This window comes from Vicia villosa, linkage group LG6 (genome assembly GCF_029867415.1).
Source record: "Vicia villosa cultivar HV-30 ecotype Madison, WI linkage group LG6, Vvil1.0, whole genome shotgun sequence".
Classification (NCBI taxonomy): domain Eukaryota; kingdom Viridiplantae; phylum Streptophyta; class Magnoliopsida; order Fabales; family Fabaceae; genus Vicia; species Vicia villosa.
In genome coordinates, this window is record NC_081185.1 from 135293339 (window position 1) to 135311818 (window position 18480).

Below are 18480 nucleotides of genomic sequence, written 5' to 3' on the forward strand. Positions count from 1 at the left end.
CTAAAAATAACCTTACCCACCTTTTTAAGGTGGGTAAATAAAAATTCACCTATAAAAATGATACAATGATATGATTTGTTAAATTACTATAAAATTTAAGTATACCGTAACACATACCATTAATTATTTATTTTGTATGCAAATAAAATATTGGTTGAATAGACACTATTTCTTATAAATTATTATTACAATTTTTGACTAAAACTATACAAAAAAACAGAACAGTACTACAATCATCAACAACTAAAAAAAAAAGTTGGGAGAAAAAAAATAGGCTTAAATATGTTTTTGGTTCTTATAAATATCTTAATTTTAGATTTTAATCTCTATAAATAATATAGGGTTAATACTTATTTTCACCCATGTCATATGGGGTTGGTTCGAAAAATCTCCCTGCCAAGAAAAAAATTGTAAGAATTCTCCTAACATTTGAAGATTATCTCGTTTTAAGCCTTTAAAATTTTTATTTTTGAAACCAACCTTGACACTTGAAGGACTCTATCATTTTGAACTTTGTAAATTATTTTTTAGTAAAACCAACCTTGTCCGTCATATTCCAGATTTAAAATAACATAATGTACAAGATTATAGGGTTCAAAATGACCAAATTTTCAAATGGCAATGTTGGTTTTAAAAACAAATATTTTATTAGATTTAAAACGAGAGAATCTTCAAATGTTAGGGAAATTCTTGCAACTTTTTTTTGACAGGGAGACTTTTCAAACCAACACCATATGACAGAGGTGAAAATAAATATTAACTCAAAAATATATTTATTTTTAGTTCTATAAAATTACTTATGCACTCACTTTTGATCTTCTATAGCGATTAAAAGTGAGTGCAAAAATAATTTTATAAAGATTAAAAATCAATATTTTTTATAAGAATTAAAAGTGATTTTAAATAATTTTTTAGATACTACAAATATATTTAATCTAAACCTCTATATTAAATTGGATGCTGAATTGAAATCCGCCCACGTGCTTAGCTTCAAGACAAAGCTGGGAAGCCGTGTCGGATTCTTTACAGAAATGAAATAAACGTGAGTCATTTTACCTTTTTCTTTTTTATGTTAAATAAAAAATAATTTTAATGAGAATCTAAGAAGGACAAAACCCTATCCTTTTGGATATGGTTTGCAAGGTTATGTTACATCATATTCCTACATTTCTATGGTTGTGTTCTTACCCCTATAATTTTTAAATTATTTTATTTTTAACATTTTGACATTTTCATATTTTTAATGTATTAAATAATTTTACCATTTTAATTAACTTTTTTTTTTGAATTGGAGAATCTGCATCTTAGGTTGCGTTTGGTTCAAGAATTTAAAAAAAAAATCTCAAAAATCAGTTATCAGAGAATAAAAATAAGGAAGTTTGATTTCAGTGTATTTTTAAGCAAAATAAAATTCAATATAGAAAAAAATATACAAAAGAGGGGGGCATGAACTAAAAAATCCTCTGAGCTTAACAAAAACGAAAGTAAGGAAGACTTAGCTTATTATGAACCATATCATCAAAAACAGACACAAAAGCTTCATACCACCATACAAAACCATGAATGGTAAAGCCTAATGAAGCTAGTTTGTCTACGCAATGGTTCCCTTCCCTAAATATATGGAATGAAACAAAAGACATGCTATTAGTTATATGTATCCAATTAAGCCATCAGCTCTTCACCAATCAAAGAACAATGTTACTGTTATTAAAAGCTAGAGATATTAATTTGGAATCAGTTTTTACCCAAAAATGTCTCCAGTTTCTATGATAGGCTAATTCTATTGCCCTCATTACATCGATAAATTCTGCATTAATATCATAGTTTTTCCTAAGATTTTCTGCAAAACAACCAATAAAATTTGCTGAGTGGTCCCTGAAAATTCCTCCACATGTCGCCTCACTAGGGACACCAAGAGATATTCCATCATAATTGCATTTGATCCAGGAATTGAGAGGAGTCTTCCAAATGACTTCAATAATTCAAGCCCCTTTAGGGGGATGCACAGAGACTTTAAAAGTTATCGGAAAAATAGCAAGTGTACTATTCTCACCGATGTAGTAATAATATGAGTTTATCCTAGTATCAATCTCAAGGACTGGGTAAGAAATATAAATTCTTATAGCGATTCAATTAAACAAAATACTGCGTAAGAAATATAAATTCTTATAGCGATTCAATTAAACAAAAGAACAATGGGGTTTGGTGTTTGTTTGTAAATAATAAGCAACAACGAGAAAGTAAAGCAAATGAGTAAAATGTGTGTTTTAAACGATATGAGAAAGCATGCTATGGCTAGGTGTATAAATTGTCTTGCATTAACCTTTAATCCTTATTTACGAAAAGTTAGTTGGAGTGAACTATTACCGAATCTCAAGAGTAATTTTCCCTAATTCCTTAGTAAAAAATCTTTGATATTCATCTTGTATCCTAATTCCTTAGCTATTCAAGATGATATCAAGCAATATATAATTTAAATAAGATTGTTATGGCTACAACAGTGTGAAATTCTAGTATGACAGACTCAGGATGTCATTCACGATGTCAAGACATCTGATCTGTTATCAGCTTAGCAAAGGCAGAACAAAACGATCCCCAATTGTTGATTACCCTTAAGAAGGAGGAGTCCATGAGTACTGGGATCATGTTTGTTCAGTCAACATAACCAGATTGTACACTTCATTGGTTTTGTAAATGGACAAGCTGTCAAACCTGAACCTGATGTTATACACGATGTTACAACATCCAAGACTGAACAGACAATACAATGCAGAAGATAAATAACACAACGAATTGTTAACCCAGTTCAGTTTAACTACCTACTATGGGGGCTACCAAGCCAGGAAAGAGATTTCACTATCAGGAGTACTATTTTATGTAAACAACCTCTGGTTTACCTAGTCACTACCCAATGTAACCTTTATCTTAGAACTCCATCTAAGACAAGAGAGCCTGTCATACCCCAAAATTTTCCCATCATATTTCAATGTATTTTGACTCATATGATCTTCAGACTATGCAAAGATTGGACACTTACCTGTCTCATAAACAACAAGCCACAAATTAGGGTTTTGCTTCTCTCAAGGTGAAATCAACTTCGGATGCCTCAAGAGAACTCCATGGCCTCTCATATGCCTCACGGTATCCTCATGCCAAGTTTCAAGCTCTAATTCATAAGACTGCTCATTCAAGTGCTCAAATGGTCCACAGTCGACCTAAAAGTCAACTATGGTCAAATTATAGTTAAAACTCCTGATTTTTGGTCAACATCAACATTTTGAAGTCCCATTCATCATTTGATCAAGGGTTGATCATGATTCATCAAGGAAAGCTCAGAAATCATCAAAACTTGAAGTTGCTAAATTAGGGTTTCGAGGAGAAAGTCAATCCAACTTTGACTGATCATATCTCTCTCATACTTTATCAAAAATTCTCCAATCAAAGCCTATTCTCAAGGAAATTTTATTCTTTACAACTTTGATGATGGGCCTAAAGCCAAGAAATGTACCATTTGGGAGATATGAGCCAAAACATTATAGGTCCTTCTAGAAGCTCGCAAAAAGCTGCTTTTTGTCAGGAGTCATATCTTCAAGATAAAATCTCCAAATGCAATAAAGGTTTTAAAGTGGCTTGTAGAGGACATATTGAGCTTTCCAAAAAGTCCTAGAATACCTTCATAGGATAAATATTGAGTGAGTTATGACTGTCAGAAGTTGGCTAAAAATCAAGAAAAGCACCAAACCTTAATCGAGAGATATTGAGTTTTTTGAGTATTGGGCCTAGGATTTGTGATTTCTCACGTGGATAAAAGTTCATGAGAGGCCCATAAATCATTTCCTTGTATTTTTATGATTTTTATTTCTTTTATTTTGGATTTAGCCATTTAAATTCAAATCAAATCAAAAGAAATTATAAATTGAAAGGAAAAGATTGTATAATTTATTTCCAAAATCCAAATCATTTTCCAATCAATCCCAAGGGATGAGACACATGAAAAAAGATTGAAAAATAGCATGGGTTCCAGAATAGAAAGTTTGAATATAAAAGATTCCAATCACATTTTTTCATAAACCAAAATTGGATTTGATTTGATTCTTTCCAAAGAAGTTGACCTAAATTGATCCCATATATAAACACAAGATAGTAGCCTCCAAGGGGACGATCTCACAGCCTCCATACTTCTTCCAAACTTTCAACAAAAAATTCTAAAAGCTAGGGCGCGAAGAAAGTGACTTTCCCCCAAGATTCAATTCCTCCCATTCATCCCATTCGCCTTGCAAGAGGTTGTAAGGTAGGTGCAGGTATTCTCTATTCATGAATCGTGACTGGAAATCATATGCCATGATCACAACTTCACACATATTTTTGAATTTTCATATTTTGCATTTTAATTCGTTTTAATGTAATCTAATCGTTGGTACAAGTTTTTGAGATGATTTAGAACGCGTCTGGACCATTAGAAAGGAGCTTTGGCGTGAGGACACAGATCCACCATTACTAGGGCATAAGAGATGAAACCATTCGTTTTCATGTGCACAGGGTGTTTCAGACCAAACGGACATCACCAATAAACTCAGGGGATGTTTTTACATGAATCTGGGCTATGATTGTTCTTGTTAATATTGTTTTTACAGGTTTTATGTGTCGAAGGATTTTTCGCATCAAAATCCGCAGCTGATTGTACAGCCAAATCCGCAGGTAAAATGAAGAGGGGGATGAATAGGAGAGTGGACTCTTTGACTAACGCGTGGAGGTACTTGGTTGGCCAGACAACACGGCCAACTCTTTCCCCTATTCTGATTCGACCATCCAACGCAGTGGGCCCAGTTCTGATTGGTTTTTGACTTTTTCCATATACTCACCTTGTTTTGTATTTATTTTATTTTGGTCAATCCAATAACAACAAAAAAGTGCAGCACACATGTTCAGGTGGGGGAGCGTGTGACATTAAGGACATGGGATCGATCCTTGGCACTTACATGTATTTTGCTTATTTTCTTTGAAAGCCTTTGCTCTCAGATCCAGCGTAACGAGGTTGTACACGTGCACGGTACACCCATCTCTCTCCACCATCAGATTATCACGAAAGCTCATCTGAAGGTGCCAGGAGACGTGTTCCATAGTGTACCCCCAGGGGTTCGCCACACTTGATTAGGCGCCCCACTTTGTTTTCTTTTGTTTGCTATTATTTTTATTTGTTTAAACTTAAGTAATTACCACTAACCATTAATTAACAAAAAAGAATCAGTTAATTTAGTAATTTAGGTTTTTAGTTTTAGGTTTTATTTTTTAATTAGTCAACATCAATTTTAATTAGGACCTTAATTTAATTTAGGAATTAGGTTAGTTATTTAATAAAAAATAAAAAAAACATTAGTTCTAGGTTTTTAATTAAAATAATTTTTGACATAGTTTTTACTTAATTTAATTAGTTAGTCAATTAGTTTTTTTAAGATAATAGATTTAATTAGTTAATTAGTTTTTTCTAGCAAATAATTAATTAGAGTTTAATCAATTTAAATTAACTTAGAATTAGTTAGATTTCTAACTTTTAAATTTTAGTTTCTTCTCGATTCTCTTCTCACCTCACACTTCAATGAATGCCGCGTGCCTGTTTCGAATTCTGTCATTTAATTATTTACTTATTTATTTAAATACTAGAAATCAATGTATAGGTTGCAAGGGTTTTTTGTAATAGCTTAGGATTTATTTCCTCGCACATTTACCTTCCGCATATTATAACTGCTATTATTATCGATTTAGATGTATGGTTTAGGATTGTATGGTAAGATGAAAGTAACCGTTAGATCACTAAATTCAAGATAATATAACTGAAATTAACACACCCTTTTATTGCTCACTGTCATACCCCAAAATTTGCCCATACTATTTCTCCTATTCAAATTCATACCAAGGCACAATGCTTAAAGATACCTCCTCCTAAGCAAAGGCTCAGAGGAAATTGAATTCTCTACAAACTTGTCTCTCACATGCCAAGTCTAAAAATGCTTCATTTGAGAGATATGAGTTAATACATTACAGGTCCTTCTAGAAGATCGTAAAAGAGCAGTTTTTTGTCAGGAGCAATATCATCAAGATAAAATCTCCAAATGAAAAAAATATGTTCCAAAGTGGCTTGTAGAGGACATCTTGGGCTTTCCAAAAAGTACAAGAACATCTTCATAGGCTTAAAATTGAGAGAATTATTACTTGCTAAAGTTGAGTAATTTTTGAGGAAAACGCATGAAGCAAATATTATGCAATCTTAAATTTTTTTCCAAATGGGCCTACTTTTTTATGTTTGAAACATATTTCTCACATTGTCAAAGGCCTATAAATCCAGGCCCATATTTTTGTGAATTTTATTTATATTTATTTGAATTTTTTTTCATATAAAAGCCAAATAAATTGAATAAAATACAAAAAATGCAAGAGTAAATGTGGGACATTGTTTTAAGTCACTTGGAGGCCCAAGATATCAATCTTGGGAGTCAAGGAACCGAGCTAGCATGATTGGAGATGATTAAGGATCAAAAAAGGCAAGATTGAATGATGATTTCCAATCAAATTTTTTACAAGATTTCTCATCAAATCTGTGGACCTAATTCGTTCCACTACATACACACGAGATTTCTGAAGCCCTAGGGGGAGGATTCATAAGGATTGGCAGCCAGAAGAACTCGGCCAAAGCTTCAAAGTTTGGCTCAAGAAACATGAAATCGGTTTTGTAATTACAGGGGAATTCAAGGACTTTAGATCATCAAAACATCATCCTTGTAAGGTAGTGAGGCGATTCAAATCAATCCCCAGGCCCCAGACGTACCGAATCGCGTGTAGTGAGTCACGGTTTGCCTCTATCAAACTCAAGTTCGTTTCCATACATTCATGCATTATTAATGCGTTTTGATTGCTCTTTATGACTCACATGATTGTTTAGAATGTTTCTGGATACTTGAATTTAAGATTTGCTGCAGTGTTGAAGATCCGCCATGGCTAGGTTACCCAAGCTTTAAATTGGGGATTCTCGAATTAGAGGAAATTGGCTAAAACTATGGACACCATTAGATTTAGGGGGTGATTTACAGTTGATACATGTCCTTAACGATAATTTTTGTTGCGATTTGTGGAGGTTTGGATTTTGCAGGTCTTGTAGCTATGGTTTTGACCGTAGGGAAAAGCTGCTGAAACCGTTGGCAAAAGTCACAAAAAAGGGCAAGTGAAAACGAGGAAGAAGGTCCTTGGGCGGCGCGCGTTTCCAATTTAAATTCTCTGAATCTTTTATTTTTATATATTGTTTATGGTTTGATGCAATATCAGCGCAAACAAGTGGCATAGTTGGCTAGAGGGAAGGCGTTGGTACTAACATGACCTGGGTTCGAACCCCAGGCTATTACAAATTTTTTTTCTCTTCGTTTATTCGCAGGTCTGGTGTTTCTCTCCAATGCAAGACTATGATGCACATTCAGACGTCTACCCTTAGATCGAAGCCTGCCTGGATCTGACGCCTGTGAAGACTAAGGACCACCATGGACACTAAGAGCCACACAACACAGAATCCAGCTGAGTTTCTCTTTTATTTTTATTTTTATTTTCTTTTTCTTTATTACATAACTTGTTTTTTTTATATTATTCATTAAAAATCTTTTAAAAAAACAAATTTGTTTTTTTAACTTATTTTTTAAATACATAATAAAAGAATATATTTATTTTACTTTTCATTATTATTATTATTATCATTAAATAATTTTATTTTAAGTGTTTAAAATCAATTTAATTTATTTAAATCATTTGCTTAAATTGTTAATTAATTTTTATCAATTGATTAAAATATACATTAGGGTTAGGTAATTTAATTGAAACTCGATTTTCACCAATTTAATTAATTGGGTTGAAAACCAACAATTAATTTGTTTTTATTCTATTAATTATGGCTAACTTGTGCCCTAATCAGGGTTTGTGAAGATCACTCACTGAAGAATTTTCTGTTTCTTCGCTCAATTTCAGGGTTAGCAACAGGATTTCCTCTGACTACGAACCATATCAGATCAAATCAAAAGCTAAGTCTTACTTCATATTTATTTAAATGTTCCATATTTATTTAAATGTTCCATATTTATTTAAATGTTCATTCTATTTTATTTTTGCTTTTTTTTTAAGTTAGGGTTAGCCCTGACTGTCCTGGAATTAGCCATACACTCACTACTCTCTGTTTATTTCTTTTTTCCTAATTTGCAGGGTTTGCCAACCGCCAAAGCTCGATAGTCGGTAACCCTAAAACTCTAATCTCTTTTATTTTTCTACTTAATTATTACTTATGTCAAACCCGCTGGTTTCTTTTTCCCTTCCCCATATTCTTATGTATATGTTTCTGGTTTGTATTGTTTGGCCTTAAAGGCACTTAAGACTGTTTTATATTTTCTGCCATGGTTAGTAATTTAGGGAGTGCAACCTTGAATTGAATTAGAGCCATTTAATTACAAGATAATATATTTCGAATTGAATCACATGATTGTTGCACCCACGCACACTTTTTTGGTAACCTCTCTTGTTGTCTGTTGCCTGTTGCCTTGTGTTTTTTTGCAGAATAGCCATGTCCCTCGAATACGAGGATACCTCAGCCATGTTGCCTCGATTAATGCAAAGATCATAAGTCCCTAATGATGCTGCCTTCGATACACTAATATGATCTCGTCCCTCGGAAGTTGCCTACAAAAGGCTGAGGTGTCCTCTGGTTGCCTAACGAAAGGCTATTCTGATCCTTCCCTTAGACTACCTGCCTCTCTATGGCATGGGATAGTCTTATGGCGAACGATAACTCGATGACCCGTTAATATCCAAATGAAAGGCTTCCTGCCCTCTTATGGCATGGATAGACCCTTTCACCCTGAAAGGCTAAAAGAACTGATTTTCTGCATTATTAAGGTAATTGCCCTTAATTGCCTTGCTCTGGCTAAAAACTTTTTCATATTCTTTCTCATAAACCTTCAAAATGGCTACGCTCATTTACAAGCTAAAGTCCATATTCACTTCTTCTACATTTTTGAACGAAAAAGAGCAAAGCAATTAAGAGCCCATGGAAAACCATGGATGTAAAGGGTGCCTTACACCTTCCCTTTGCATAATTACCCCCCGAACTCAGTTTCTATTTAAAAGGTTTTTCCTGTTCTTTTAGCCTTTCTAATATTTGGATAAAATAAAAGTCGGTGGCGACTCATGCTTAACTGCGACATTTCGAATAAAGTCAGTTCACCGTATTACACTCACACACTCACCTTTAGGGTTCCCCCTCTTGGTTGCCTTCTCGATTATAATAGTCAAGTCCTTCAAGCGTAGGGATGCCTTTGCATATGCTGCCTACAATAAATTTAATGATCTTATTGTCTTCTAGCAATTTGACTATGATAACCATCCTTGCTTAACATTTCCATTTTATTGCTTTGTAACGTGAAGATAAACTCCTTTTAAAAACTCGTTTTTATGGATTAATATTAAGCTTATGTAGACAAAGAGTGTAGCAAACAGTACAGTGGACACCTTAGTGAAAAACTTGTGATGGTTCGATGCTTCCAAAAAAGTGCGGCCGCTTTAAATTTCTTAGAGATGAAAATTGAAAAACATGTGCAATGGAAGAAGAGAAAAGTCACTCAATATTGACTAGTAGGTTTTTTTTCTTATTAAAATAATTAAACAACGTCATTTTGATTTTTGGAAAATAAAAAATAATAAAAAAGAATTAAACCGTTGGTTTTTCCGGTTTTAGCAGTTTTTTCGGTTCGCAGCAGTTCGATGACATAGTCAATCCAACAATTAAATTAGACTGATTACTTGGCCGGTTCCTGATTCAACTGGTCCGACCGGCTGGTCGAGTTTTAAAACACTGACCTCAACATAACAACCTCATCAAAACAACATCATCAACATCACTTTTATCAACGACTTCAAATCAATTCCAAAAGTATCAATTAATTCGTAAGTTTAATTATATTATGTTTGATCATCAAAATCAAATCTACATAAAATTTATCAGCGCCTCAAATCATCACACAATAGTCAAAATTGGAATAGAGACTCAATTCCACGATCAGAGCTCATTATGCTCTTTTTTTAGGTGCATGACGAGTTACCCATTGTTAGATGACATGGACTTATCTAGAAGGGGGTTGAATAGATACACTAATTTAAAAATTAATTTTTAAAGATTTTGGAAGAGTTTAAACTTTGGCGAGCAAAAGTTTTGTGTTTAGATTGAAAGTCTTCCAAACCGAACAATTTATTGGAACTCAGATACACACAATCCTTCATGGTATAACAATGATACAATTGACGTTAACAATTGAATTCTCAAATTAACAGTTAAAGTAAGCATAAGCCAATCAATTTCCAATTAATTTAAGCACAAAACGTTAAAGTGTCAAATTATCAAACACTTGATGTGCGATTGATTTTTCAGAAATTTCTTTCAAGTTTGTTGATATCAAAATTCTCTTACAATCTAAGTTATTGTAAGACTAACAACTCAACAATGTTCAAAACAATTTCCAGAAATTTATTATGAATCAATCGATCAATCAATGTGCTTAATAATTTGATAATTGAAATTTAAATGCAAGAAATAAAGAGATAGATAAAGAGGACACACATAGTTATTTAGGCAGTTCACCGACCCTCCTTGCTATAACTACGTTTGCCCCCAATTATAATTCAACATTGAGATACCAATTACTACTGTGCAAAAATATTTTTTACAAGAGAGTGAAGCAATCCAACCACACAAAATCCGAGTTTGATGTTGATTCTTGCACTATTCTTCCCTTGATCTGAGTTTGATCAAGTCAACCAACAAACATCAGTCGATCCATCGTCTCGCACTATTCTTCACTCGGTCGAATCTAAATTGCACATTGTTGTCACCCAAGATTATAAATTGAGTCATCGACTCATGCTACTCCTTTGCAAGAACCACATGTTCTTCAAAGCTCTTCACTCGATCGAATCCAATTGTGTAAATCTTGTCGAAAGCCTCCAAATCCACACTTTGATCTTGGAGTAAAAACCCTCACAATTTTTCCGATGAAACCCCCTATGATTCTCAACTCAACCTTAGATTACAACTAACCTAAATTGAACTTTATCAACCAAGTCTATATGGAACATAAACAACGAATGATTATGGGTACTTTGTTTGTGTGTATCATAGGTGCAAGGTTAAAGATGAAGAGTAATCAATTAAGTGTTTATAGTTTCATCAATTTGGAAAGATGCATGTATGATGTATTTATAGTGGTGTAAGTTAAAGGAAAAATAGAAACCCAAAAATATGAAAAAGAATGCAATTTTTTTTTAAAAATCAATAGCATGTGTCAACATATGTAAGTCATGTGTCTACCTATGTAATACCATGAGTCGACATGTAACGGGTTATGTGTTGACACAAAATTACATAAGCTACAGGCTTTTAAACTGTAGCACATGTGTCGACCTGAAAATCGTATGTGTCGATACATAGAAGTAATTTCTTCTGTATGTGTCGACTTAAAATGCTGCATGTGTCGATACATAATTACAGAAGCTACGTGCTTTAATACAACAGTACATGTGTCGATCTGTACCCTGTATGTGTCGACATGTTCACTTGCTTTTTGAGTGAAAATAGATTTTTCAAGCCATAAATTGATTTTTGATGCTATGTAAACCATTTTTAATACATGATATCTTTTCAAACATGTTTTGGATGCATTTTAAGATCCTTAATGCATAGGCACACATGATGACTCAGAAATACTGTTCAATATACATAAATGCTAATAGTTTTCTAAGTTTTGACATCATGCAAAACATCTAGTGGGCAAGTGCACTCACATACCCCCCTTTTCGATGATGGCAAAACTTGTGACGATATGCTTTTTATGTCTTCATGAAGGCTCCCCCTGGATATATGCATCCCAAATTTGTACCGCGTATGCTTTTCCCCTTTGATAACATCAAAAATAGACAAAGCAAACCATGAGAAGTATCATATATGCATACATACTAATAAACCATACAGGGGCGTTTCGCAATAGAAAGAACATGCACTCACATATACCCATATACATGGAGTGATGTAAAATTTAAACATAAGTAGACAAAACTACCAATCATCACAATTAGAAGCACAAAGACATGAAGATGATTAATGAAATGTAATGGTAAACTCTTGAGTCGCTTTAAACACGTCATGTTTATGCAACTCTTCACACTGGTGCTCCCGATGCTGCCCACGTATGTGCCTAGTTTAGTGAAACAATATATCACCACTAAAACCAAAAACAAAAACCCAAGATGCTAGCATAAAATGTGACATAGATTCATCAAGAATTACACAGACACACATATAATCAACTTAATTCATGTAAACGTAGGTAGAAAGCATACCTATATGCAAGGAACAATAATACATATCGTGCTAAGACACAAGATCATATATTTCAAATGTACAAACATTATGTAAAATTAACGTATAATGAAGTACAACAATTAAAACATGAAGTTACTATAAGCATATGGACTGAAGAGCACTCATAGTTTAATCAACCAAAATGGAAGTGAACATTCATGATATTGTATCATACATCAAGTATTTGGAACCAAAAAAACATTGTAATGGTAAAAGTATTACTTTCAAGGAGAAAAAATGGAATGATATTACATCAAGGATGAATGGAACGAAGGATGCACCCGCATAGTGTAAGACACTCAGAAAAAAGTGTTCGGCAAGTAGTATATAGAGTGCATATATCAAGTATATTTAGGAAATACTTGAGATATCAAGTATCCCTATTTCCCTTCTAATGTTGAAAAATGTTTCGATTGCAAGAGGTTTTGTAAAGATATTAGCAAGTTGATTTTTACTATCAACATGCCCAAATACAACATCCCCTTTTTCAACATGGTCGTATAGGAAATGGTGACAAATCTCAATATGTTTTGTGCGAGAATGTAACACCAGATTTTTGGTTTGGTTGAAAGCCTTAGTGTCATCGCACATGATGGAAATACGTTCAAATTTAAGATTGAAATCGAGTAATTGTTGTTTTAGCCATAAAATTTGAGCAGAACAACTACCGGCTGCAACATATACCGCTTTAATTTGGCCATTAACAAAGCAACATAGGCATCTTTCTTGCTATGCCAACAAACTGAGGAGTTTGAAAACATGTAGCAAGTTCAACTAGTACTTTTTCTATCCGACTTGCAACCGAAAAAGTTGGAATTGGTGTAACCAACCAAATTACAATCGCTTCATTTAGAATACCAAAGCCCATACTTAGGTGTACCATGAAGGTATCTAAGGACGCGCTTGACAACTTTTAGATGTGATTCATAGGAGCCAATTGATATTGAGCGTACATACAAACACTAAACATTATGTCAGGCCTAGATACAATAAGATATAAAAGAGAGTCAATCATACCTCTATATTTCTTGACATAAACATCCTTACCATATACATCTTTATCTAGATTTCTATTTGTTGGCATTGGGGTGTCATTTAGTTGCTTGATCATTTTTAGCAATTCGGAGCAATACTTTCTTTGACACATAAATGTTCCTTCATTTAGTTACTTGATTTGAAGTCCGAGAAATTATTGCAACTCCCTTATTAGACTCATCTCAAATTCCCATTGTATTAGCTTAGAAAATTTCTATACTAATTGCATATTAGTATAACCAAATATGATATCATCGACATAAATTTGAACTAGAAATATGTATTTTCCCTGACATTTAATGAAAAGTGTAGTATCTACCTTCTCTCTAGAGTATTCTTGGTCATGTAAGAACTTGCTAAGTCACTCATACCAAGTCCTAGGGACTTGTTTGAGACCATACAAAACACGTTTTAACTTGTAAACATGATGGGGATACTCATAATTTTCAAAACCGGGAGATTGTGAAACATACACTTCATCATTAATGTCTCTGTTTAAGAAAGCACTCTTTACGTCCATATGAAATAACTTAAAATTATTAGATTATGCAAAGGCTAGTAAAAGGCATATATCCTCAAGGCAGGTAACCAGAGCATACATTTCCTCAGAATCAATTCCATTTTATTGGTTATATCCTTGAGCCATTAGTCGTGCCTTATTCCTAGTAATCACTTCATGTTCGTCTATTTTATTCCTAAAAACCCATTTGGCGCCTATTACTTGATGATCTTTTGGATGAGGGACAAGGTCCCAAATATCATTCCTTTAAAATTGGTTTAATTCATCTTGCCTGATCAAGAGCCAATGATCATCAAGTAAGGCCTCTTTTGCATTTTTAGGTTCAACTTGAGATACAATTGCAAAGTGATAACTAAAATTACTTATCTTAGAGCGAGTAGTTACTCCCTTGGTGATGTCTCCAAGAATATTGTCAATTGGATGGTTCTTGGATGTTCTCCATTCAAATGGAAGATCATCCTTGTTATCTTGACTTTCATTCTTTTCCTCTTCATGGTTGTCGTCTTCATTCTCCTCAGATTTCACTGATTTAGGTTGATCAATTATTTCTTCGGTGTCCTTGAGTATGTCTTTTGTAGATGCACCTGTATCATAAAAAGAAATACCTTTCCCATCATTTCTTGGAAAAGACTTATCAAAAGTAACATGTACCGACTTTTCAACAATAAGCAATATTTTATTATACACTCTATAAGCTTTACTTGTTTGTAAGTATCCAAGGAAGATACCTTCATCGACTTTCACGCTAAAATTTTCAAGGTTATCCTTTCCGTTGTTTAGAAAAAAAACACTTGCATCCGAACACAGAAAGATGTGATAAATTTGATTTTCTACCCTTTAAGAGTTCATAAGGTGTTTTGTCTAACATGGGACGAATAAGTATTCTATTCAAGACATAACACATCGTGCCAATATCATCGACCCAAAAGTATTTTGGTAGAGAACTATCATTGAGCATTGTTCTTGTCAACTCCTCTGAAACATGATTTTTATGCTCCACAACACCATTATGTTGTGGAGTTCTAGAAGTTAAAAAGTTCTGCTCAAAGAGGTGATTTTTAAATCCACCTCTATGATCACTTTGGATGGATCTAGATCGTCCATCTCTGTTCCTAAACGAAACAAATAGCATCGACGGAAACCGACCGAAATCACTAAAGGCTTCCATGACTTCCTTAATGCTCGACAAAGCCTTGGGGGAAAAGGTCAAATAACTTAGACACAATTCATCTCAAATCCAATACACTTGACCCAAAGTATAATGGTCTGTTCATAATAAAAAAGTTACTTTATCTGATCTCCACTTTTCACTACACTCATCTTGAATTTTGAACTGACTTTGGCACTGAAGTGTTAACCTTACAGGTCCGCTTCACGGCACTTTGTCAGAGATTAGTGCTATCAGTTCAAGATCAATATTTCATCAACTTCATCCAATTATGGTCCATGAACAAAACAACTTTCTTATAATTTTCATCTTTATCACAATCAAAGATTAATTTATTGCTTTTCTCTCTCTTTCGTGTTTCCGTATCTGAACAATTAATGATAAAAGTCATTTTATCTCTGGTTTCAACCTCATTAATCCACCATGTCACTTTTTCTTGTGTATCAAATTTCTGTGTAGTCGAGTATGATGAGTGGGATCTACCCATATATAATTTTTATCGCATATCTATAAGGGATCTCTGTATATCTGGAAAAAAAAAAGCATATAAAATTACTTATAAGAAAGCTATCCAAAATTACTTATAAGTAAATTATCTAATGAATAAACAAAAAAAATAATCGAAAAAATTTAAAATCAAGTTATCTGAGAAGTAAGTTATTTGATGAACAAATATAAAAATAATTAGAAAATTTATAAGCAAAATGTCGGGAAAAATTGCACATACTATAATTTTTAAAGTAAAATTATCCGATACATAAATCTAAGGTGCAGATTCTTCAATTTTAAAAAAATAAATTAAAATGGTAAAACTAAATGATAAATTATTTAATATATTAAAAATATAAATGATAACATTAAAATATTTAAAATTGTAGGGACAAGATAACATAACCGTAGCAATGTAACCTGCAAATCATATATAAAAAGGTTATTTTCCTCCTTTGATTGTCAATAAAACTAGTAACAAACTCGTGAATTTTGTTCTGTTACGCAAATTTGGATACATCATTTATTTAAAATAAAAAGTTAAAAAAGAAAAAAAAATATAGATAAATAATTGATTATTTTGTAAATAAAAATATTTAGATCAATAAGAGATTTTTTCCCGTATACCATTTTTGGATCAAAAATATTTGATCATAAATACCTTTTCTTGTATATAAAAATATTTAGATCAATAATTAATTTTTTTATACATACTTCATTTTTGTTTAGGTATCATTTACAAAAATATTTGGATCAATAGTAAATTTCGGGTATATAAAAATATTTAGATCAATAAATATTTTGATCATAAATATCATTTCTCGTATATATAAAAATATTTAGATCAATAATAGATTTTTTCTCGTATACCATTTTTGGATCAAAAATATTTGATCTTAAATACCATTTCTCGTATATAAAAATATTTAGATGAATAATAGATTTTTTCCTCGTATACCAACTTCATTTTTGTTTGGTATCATTTACAAAAATATTTGGATCAATAGTAAATTTTGTATATAAAAATATTTAGATCAACATTAATTTGTTTTCCCGTATACCATTTTTGAATAAAAGTATTTGGATCATAAATACCAATTTTGGTAAATAATAGATTTTTTCCCGTATATAAATATTATTTTTGTTTAGGTAACATTTACAAAAATATTTTGATCAATATTAAATTTTCGAATATAAATTTTTTTAAATCAATAATAATTTTTTTCCCTATGCCATTTTTGAATAAAAATTATTTGGAACATAAATAACATTTTTGTATATAAAAATATTTAGATCAATAACATATTTTTTCCCGTATATAGACTTCATTTTTGTTTAGGTATCATTTACAAAAAAATTTGGATCAATAGTAAATTTTCATATATAAAAATATTTAGATCAATAATAGATTTTTTCCCGTATATCATTTTTGAATAAAAAATATTTGGATCATAAATATCATTTTTTGTAAATAATAATTTTTTCCGTATACAAATATTATTTTTATTTAGGTATCATTTACAAAAATATTTGGATCAATATTAAATTTTCGTATATAAAAATATTTTGATCAATAATAGATTTTTTTCCATATACTAGTTTTGGATAAAAAATATTTGATCATAAATACCATTTCTCTTATATAAAAATATTTAGATCAATAATAGGTTTTTTCCCGTACACAGACTTCATTTTTGTGTAGGTATCATTTACAAAATTATTTGGATCAACAGTAAATTTCGTATATAAAAATATTTAGATCCATAGTAGATTTTTTCACTAATCCTCTGAATAGCCAGGGGTAAAACTTCCCACAAATAAATGAGGTTGCTTGGGGTTAAGCCCCTCGCAACACACAATTAAAAAAAAAAAACAAATTGCACATACCTTGGGGACACCCCTCGCAAACAGAAGAAGAGGGAAATTTTGATTTTTGAAAATATGCATTGCGAGGGGCTACCCCAAGAAAAGAAAAGTGGCGCCAAAAATGAGTTTATTTGACAGCTAATACTACACTCAACGAGGGGCAACCCCACGAAAAAGTTGGCACTGATTTTAGTGAGGGGCAGCCCCTCGGAAAAAAGACAACATTGTCTTATCAACTGGTGCAGGCAGACTCCGCGTGCAGTCCCTATTTTCAAGGTGACAATTAGCGAGGGGTCCCCAACACCTGTTTTGACCATTTAAATACCGAGGGGCTGCCCCTCGCTGATTCTTTCCCCATTATTATTCGACCGTTCCACCAATACTTATTTTCCTTTAATAAATACATTCATTTTAAACCCATCTCTCAAAATTTATGTTTCTCTCCTCTATTTCTAACAAAAAAATCCCAATGCTCTCAACTTCTCAACAACATTATAATTTTGCAGGTAAAAATTCTCCTCTTCTTCCTCTCAACAATATTTTACATTCTTTCTGATTTAATGTATATTCTAATTTTTGTTTTCTTTTTTATTTTTGATACAACAATTGAATCATAAAAGACAAAATCTTGGAAAAAAACTCTGATATTTTGAAGGAAATCTTCAAAGTCTACACCAAAGTTGTCTTCAAGTAAGGTACACATATAAAATTTATGAATTTTTATGTATGTGTTTATGATGGAAGTGTATATATATAGTGTGTATGTATTTATATATAAATTTATTGTGTTTGTTATATATAGATTCATTGTATTTGTAAACTGTTTTTAAATTTTTTTATTTAATTTTTTTTCGAAATAAATATTTTAATTACAGTTTATTTATTTTAAAAAATAACATATTTATTGATGTGAAAAATAATATATTTACTGATTTTCGAAATTAATAGTTTAAATGTAGTATTAAT